We start from the raw sequence: 7,619 nt of genomic DNA on the forward strand, positions 1-7,619 counted from the left end.
TGCGTATGACTTGGTGACAAAGAATTAGAAAAGAAACCCGAATCTGTGCCGGTGGTTTGTGAATACCCGGATGTTTTTCCGAAAGAATTACCGGGTTTACCACCTGTTCGGGAGGTAGAGTTTGGTATGAGCTTGTACCTGGACTACGCCGATTTCGATAGCTCCGTATCGTATGGCACCAACCGAGTTAAAGGAGTTGAAAGCTCAGTTGCAAGAACTGACGGATAGAGGTTTCGCTCGACCAAGTTTCTCACCTTGGGGTGCACCAGTATTGTTCGTGAAAAAGAAGGACGGAACCATGAGGTTGTGCATTGACTATCGTCAGCTGAATAAAGTGACGATAAAGAACAAATATCCGTTGCCGCGCATCGATGATTTGTTCGACCAACTGAAGGGAGCCTCAGTATTCTCAAAAATAGATTTGAGATCGGGCTATTATCAGTTGCGAATCCGAGATTCAGATATTCCCAAAACTGCCTTCAGAACGAGATATGGTCACTACGAATTCTTAGTGATGCCGTTTGGGCTCACTAATACCCCTGCAGTATTTATGGATTTGATGAATAGGATCTTCAGCCGTATTTGGATCGGTTCGTAGTGGTGTTCATTGATGACATTTTGGTCTATTCAAGAGACGAGACCGAACATGCTGAGCATCTGAGGCTAGTGCTGCAAATTTTGCGGGATAAGCAGTTATATGCTAAGTTAGTAAGTGTGAGTTCTGGTTAAGAGAGGTTAGCTTCTTGGGTCATGTGGTATTCGAGTTGACCCGAACAAAATTTCAGCCATACTTGACTAGAAACCTCCGAGAAATGTTACTGAAGTTCGGAGCTTTTTGGGGCTCGCCGGTTATTACCGACGATTTGTGAAAGGTTTCTCGATGATAGCCAAACCAATGACGAAGCTACTTCAAAAGGATGTTAAGTTCGAGTGGACGGAGAAATGTCAGAAAAGTTTCGACCAACTGAAAACTCATTTGACTGAAGCTCCAATTTTGGTGCAACCCGAATCAGGTAAAGAGTTTGTCATCTATAGTGACGCATCCCTACTTGGGTTGGGTTGCGTATTGATACAAGAAGGTCGAGTCGTGGCCTATGCGTCGAGACAATTGAAGCCACACGAGAGAATTATCCGACCCATGATCTCGAACTAGCTGCCATCGTGTTTGCTTTAAAAATATGCGACATTATCTGTTTGGTGAGAAGTGCCATGTATTTTCGGATCACAAAAGTCTCAAATATTTGATGACTCAACGAGACTTGAATCTGCGACAAAGACGTTGGCTTGAGTTGTTGAAAGATTACGAGCTTGTCATTGATTACCACCCGGGAAAGGCTAACGTGGTTGCGGACGCCTTAAGCCGGAAGTCATTGTTTGCTTTACGAGCGATGAACGTGCATTTGTCTGTTCTACCAGACAGTGTGTTAGTAGCTGAATTAAAAGCTAAACCATTATTGACTCACCAAATTCGTGAAGCTCAGAAAGTCGATGATGAATTGGTTGCAAAACGGGCTAAGTGTTTTCCGAACGAGGAATCGGAGTTTCAAATTGATGATGATGATTGTTTGAGGTTCAGAAATCGTTTGTGTGTTCCAATGAATTCGGAATTCATTTCGATGATTCTGAACGAAGCCCATTGTAGCCGAATGTCAATTCACCCGGGGAGTACGAAAATGTACAACGATTTGAAACGTCAATTTTGGTGGCATGGTATGAAACGGGACATCTCCGACTTTGTTTCGAGATGTTTAATATGTCAACAAGTGAAAGCGGAACATCAAGTGCCTTCAGGATTACTCCAGCCGATCATGATACCCGAGTGGAAATGGGATCGAGTCACAATGGACTTTGTGTCCGGACTGCCCTTGTCAGCAAGTAAGAAGGATGCGATATGGGTTATTGTTGATAGACTGACTAAGTCGGCTCATTTCATCCCCGTACGTACGGATTTTCATTGGAGAAACTAGCTGAATTGTACGTTTATCAAATTGTGAGATTACACGGGGTACCTGTTTCTATCGTGTCGGATAGAGATCCGAGATTCACCTCACGATTTTGGAAGAAATTGCAAGAAGCTCTGGGTACCAAGCTGCATTTTAGCACTACTTTTCACCCCCAAACCGATGGTCAATCCGAGCGGATAATTCAGATACTTGAGGATATGTTGAGATGTTGCATCCTCGAGTTCAGTAGTTCATGGGAACGGTATTTACCTTTGATTGAATTCGCTTACAACAATAGTTTTCAATCAAGTATTAAGATGGCACCTTACGAGGCTTTGTACGGTCGTAAATGCCGTACACCATTGTTTTGGACCGAGCTCGGTGAAAGTAAAATTTTCGGAGTTGATTTGATTAGAGATGCTGAACAGAAAGTAAAAGTAATCCGTGAAAGTCTGAAGGTAGCCACGGATCGTCAGAAATCGTACGCAGATTTGAAACGAAAAGACATCGAGTATCAGGTGGGAGACAAAGTGTTCCTTAAGGTTTCACCTTGGAAAAAGATACTCAGGTTCGGCCGTAAGGGCAAGTTGAGCCCAAGATTCATTGGGCCGTACGAAATCTCCGAACGAGTTGGTCCGGTTGCGTATAGATTGATTTGCCCCCGGAGCTTGAAAAGATTCATGACATCTTTCATGTTTCGATGCTTCGACGCTATCGATCTGATCCATCGCACATAATTAGCCCATCAGAGGTTGAAATTCAAGTCGACATGAGCTATGAAGAAGAACCGATGCGTATCCTAGCTCGTGAAGTGAAGGAGTTGCGAAACAAAAGAGTTCCGCTAGTAAAGGTGTTATGGCTCAAACACGGGATCGAGGAAGCAACTTGGGAGACCGAGAGCTCGATGAAAGAACGATACCCAAACCTATTTACCGGTAAGATTTTCGGGGACGAAAATTTCTTAAGTGGGGGAGAGTTGTGACAGCCCAAAGTTGACCCTAGTCGGGAAGTGGTTTCGGGACCGCTAAACCGAGTCACCGAAATGTTTGAATGTGATACTTATTGTCTAGAATATGTAATTATGAATGTGTGAAAATTTCAAGCTTCAATTTGGTTAATTTCATGTGAATTTAGTCAATAGGACTTATGTGAGAAAATTCTAAAAATGTGATAGGTCAATGTGTGAGGACCTATTAGTGCATGTGGACAAAGGGGGACTTGCATGTCAAATTCCCCCCCTAATGAGTAGTGGCCGGCCATGACAAGGAATGATGGGCAAAACATGTCATGAAACATGTTTTGTTAATGGAAGAATAAAATAAGGAGTATGGGTAATAAAGAAATGGAAACAAAAGAAAAAAAAATGTGTGGTTGCCCCCCCATTGCCGTGAGCTAAAGAGAAGAAAAGAAAAAAATTTGTGTTCATCCTTTCTCACCTTCATTTAGCCTAAATTAGAAAGAAAAACAAAGAAAAAAATTTCTCATCCTTTGGTTCATCCTTGGCCAAAAATTTTAAGGAGGAAAGAAGAAGAAAGGTGAAGAGATTCGGCCATGCATGTAGCTAGGCTAAGGTATGTTTGATGATGTTCCATGAGATGCATGCATGTTTTAGTTGTTAGCTTGAGTTCTACCTAGCCCATGGTCTAAATCTTGCTATGTGATGGAAATGGCACTTGACCATGGATGCATCATTTTTGGTTGATGTTTGATGTTGTGGTGATGAGGCAAGAGGATGAGTTAAGATTCGGCCTAGGTGGAGGTTGTGTTAATGCCATTGCATGCAAAATATGAAGCTTGTTAATGATGCATGTGATGATGGCTTGATGATTCTTGAACCTCCTTTTTAGCATTTTTGTGTGAGCACATATGTGCATTGGTTGCTAAATGGAGAAGAATCGGCTAGCAAGATGTGTGCTAAGGCCGAATGTAACCTTGCATGTTAATGAGCAATGCATGTGTTAAATTGATGAAAAGGGGGAGGATGCTTTACTAGTGTGTATATGTGTGTATTAAGTGTTGAAATCGACCCCAAAAATAGACATGCATATTCGGCCAAGGGGAAAGAAATTAGCTAATACGTTGTGTTGATGCATGATTTTTTTTTGCATGTATGAGACTTTAATGTCTAATGTATAAATATGGGCTAAGTGCCTTGTGTTCATCTTATTGATGCCTAAATGATGAAATCAATTTATTTGTTTAATTAAGCTCAAGAACAAAGGGGAAATAAATCCGATAAAGGGAAGGAAAAAGTGGTCGAATAGTTAGCGGAATCGTTCGACAACACCCGAGGTAAGTTCTTGAGTAAGAGAGCTTAAATTTCGATGTGATTAAATCATGCTCTATGTGTGGCTATTGAGCCGAATGTGCAAGGACAATATGTGCCTTGTGTTTGAGTTTCGTAAACGAAAATGAAATATGAATGTGCCATGAATTATTGTTAGATGTGCATGATTAATTGAATGCTGTCCGGGCTAAGTCCCGAAGGCTTTGTGCTAAGCGAATATATCCGGACTAAGATCCGAAGGCCTTTGTGCGAGATATTAAATCCGGGTTAAGTCCCGAAGGCATTCGTGCGAGTTATTAAATCCGGGTTAAGTCCCGAAGGCATTCGTGCGAGTTGTTAAATCCGGGTTATGTCCCGAAGGCATTGTGTGAGTTACTAAAACCGGGCTATGTCCCGAAGGCATTTGAACGAGGAGCTATATCCGGTTAAATCCCGAAGGTACGTGATTTGGTAATGAATGAGCTTGCTGTAAAATTCCAGCGAATACTCGAAAAACATCCCAATATGGGGATATGTTACGTATGTGTTGAATTTAATCGAGCCCTTACAAATAAATGTTCGCTCAGTTGATAAACGAGCTACCGGCCTTCGGCCAAGTTAGTTTATTGTGTATGTACATAAGGGTTGTTAATGTTGTGAAGCATGTTTGATATCGGTAAATTGCGTATTATGAAATATTCCGTTTAGCTAAATGTGTGCTATTCTTTGTGCATGCTGGAATTCCTTACTCAAACTTACTAAGCATAAATTGCTTACTCGTTACATTGCTCCTCTGTTTTATAGATTTTTGGTTCTCCAGCTATCGGACTCGGGATCTTGAAGTCGAAGTCGCCCACACTATCAAAGGCTCTTTTGGGTACTATTTTGGTTGAATCTTGATATGGCATGTATAGGACTACCCATTGTTGTTTTTCGAGTACTTTATGAAATGTATAAGTGTACAGCCATGCGAAAATGGCTTGTAGAAGTGGAGTATGGCATTAGACCATTCGTGTTTATGAATGTATAGATGGTTTCATGATGTAACTATAGTTGGAATGGAAGTGTTGAGCAAATGATCAGCCACTAGAATGGCTAAGTATGATCATATGTGGCTTATGTATGACAAGGCCCTAGTTGGTCCATGAAACCCCAAATTAGGTAAGGTTTACTTTGAAAACAGAAGCTGATAGCAGCAGTGGTGTGGATTGGAAAAATCACAAGAATTCGTAGGAGTGGAATTAAATAGTGAATAAATTATGTAATCGAACCTTGATGAATCTACTTTCATATGGAAGTAACGAAACAATCATAGGAACAGTACAGTAAGAGATATTCGGGTTCTTGTGGAACAGGGACAGAACAGTTTCTGGATTCCCTGTTCCGCCTTTGGAAATTCACTATAAATTGACCAGAGATAATTAGGGGTCATACCATATATGTATGGATTCCTCTCTGAGTCTAGTTTCCATAGAAACAAACGGCATCAGTATTGAAGCTCTTTGCAGAGAGATATCCCAGTCGTAATGGGAAAAGGTCAGTGTAGTCGACCCCTGTAACATGGGAGACTTTGACTAATAAACTGTACTAATTGGCCCAACCAAAAATTCTAGAAAAAAATACATAGGTGGGGACATGAGTCTAGTTTCAGGGAAAAATCACAAAACTGATTTTCGAGTTGTGAAACTCAAGATATGATTTTTGAAGCGACTAGTACTCAGACTGGGCAGTGTCTGGAAAAATTTTTCAAAGTTTGTTGACATCTCGTGTCCGACTCCGGTGTCGGTCTCGGGTTCGGGGTGTTACAAGTTGTGGAAACGCGGAAAAGACATACTACAGTTTAAGAAACCATGTTCAACTTCTTATAATTACAATGAAAATAATAATAATAATTCAAGTAATAATAACATAATGAAAACCTTATTACAATCTGATTTGAACACATTTAAAAAGAAATAAAAACTTAAATGCTTAGAAAAAAAACCAAGTCCGAATTATCTTGCTAGCCAGGCACCCAGAGTCCCTCCAAACATCTAACCTTCTACTGAGCATCGCCTGAAAATAAAATAAAAGAGGGGGTGAGTTTTCGCAAACTCAGTGTGTACAACCTACAATGAAAAACAAGCATTCAAAGAGAAATCATCAAACATGCAATACAATCCAATCCAAATTATCCATCCACTACACACCAGCTACATCCCCCGTCACACCATGTGGGGATATAAATATCGACTCACCCAGCCCACACACCAATGTAGCCCGGTTGGGGAACTGCCTTCAATATTAATTATTTGGCTTTAAAAGCCATCGGTGGATCCACAATTGTTAGGCAACCATGCGATCCTCATATACTTCCTCCGTTCCATAGTTCCCACCCCATATGCAACCTAAGCAGAACATCATATGTATGCATGTCACATCCATAACACTTACATTCAACACCTAGGGGTATTTTGGTCATTTTTGCCCTTAGAGGCATTTTAGTAATTTTCCCTTAATTTTGGTTTTCACTTACCTTGGTCCATTAACAAGTCCCATGAGCTAAGATGAATAAATACTATGCACTAGGTAGGACTCCAGAGAAGAGGAGGTGGGACCCCTTAAGTACCAAGCTCTCCCTAGATCCATTCCTAGACATGCATATACCCGTTGCCACACCTTAACCTTATGTGTAACACCCCAAACTCGGCCCAGACGTTATGGCCGAATCTGACGTGCCACAATGAAGTTAAAAATCCATGTTTCATTTTAGTGTTTTAGAAACTGACTTTTGTTGAGCTAATAAAGTGAATGGAAGCTGGGCAGTAGGTAGGAATCCGTAACAGAGGAGGTGAGCCATGAAGGCTGCTTAAGTACCAAGCTCTTCGATTGGATCTAATCCTAGACATGCCCACAACCATTGCCACACTTGGTTACAACGAGTTGAAATTTCTTTGATAAATCGAATAATTGTGACGTCGTGTTATTTTGAAAACAAGTATCGTTTTAAAAACGCGTCCTAAGTCTAGCCCATTTGAATTATTATCAACCAGTTTAAAGTTATAAAAAAATAAATAAAAAAAACCCAGAAAAATAAAGTTAAAATGACCTTATTACAATCCAAAAATAAATAATAAATGAAGTAACCTAAAGAAACCAGTCATTTATTTTAAAAGCCCAAAAGCGATCACCGTGGCCACCCTGAATCCCCTCCGGCTCCAAGTCCCCATATCAAGGCCCACTTGCAAGGTTAGGGAAAGGGGGTGAGTTTGGAAACTCAGTGTGGAACAAGCCCCATTCAGAGCCCAAAACAATATCAGCCTGTTGGGCCTAAGCCCAAATTCCATCTCAGCATATACTGGGCCGAAGCCTTCTCATATTTCATATTTCATAACACTGGGCCGAAGCCTTTTCATATTTCATATTACTAG

The sequence above is a fragment of the Gossypium hirsutum genome, chromosome A08 (genome assembly GCF_007990345.1).
Source record: "Gossypium hirsutum isolate 1008001.06 chromosome A08, Gossypium_hirsutum_v2.1, whole genome shotgun sequence".
NCBI lineage: Eukaryota > Viridiplantae > Streptophyta > Magnoliopsida > Malvales > Malvaceae > Gossypium > Gossypium hirsutum.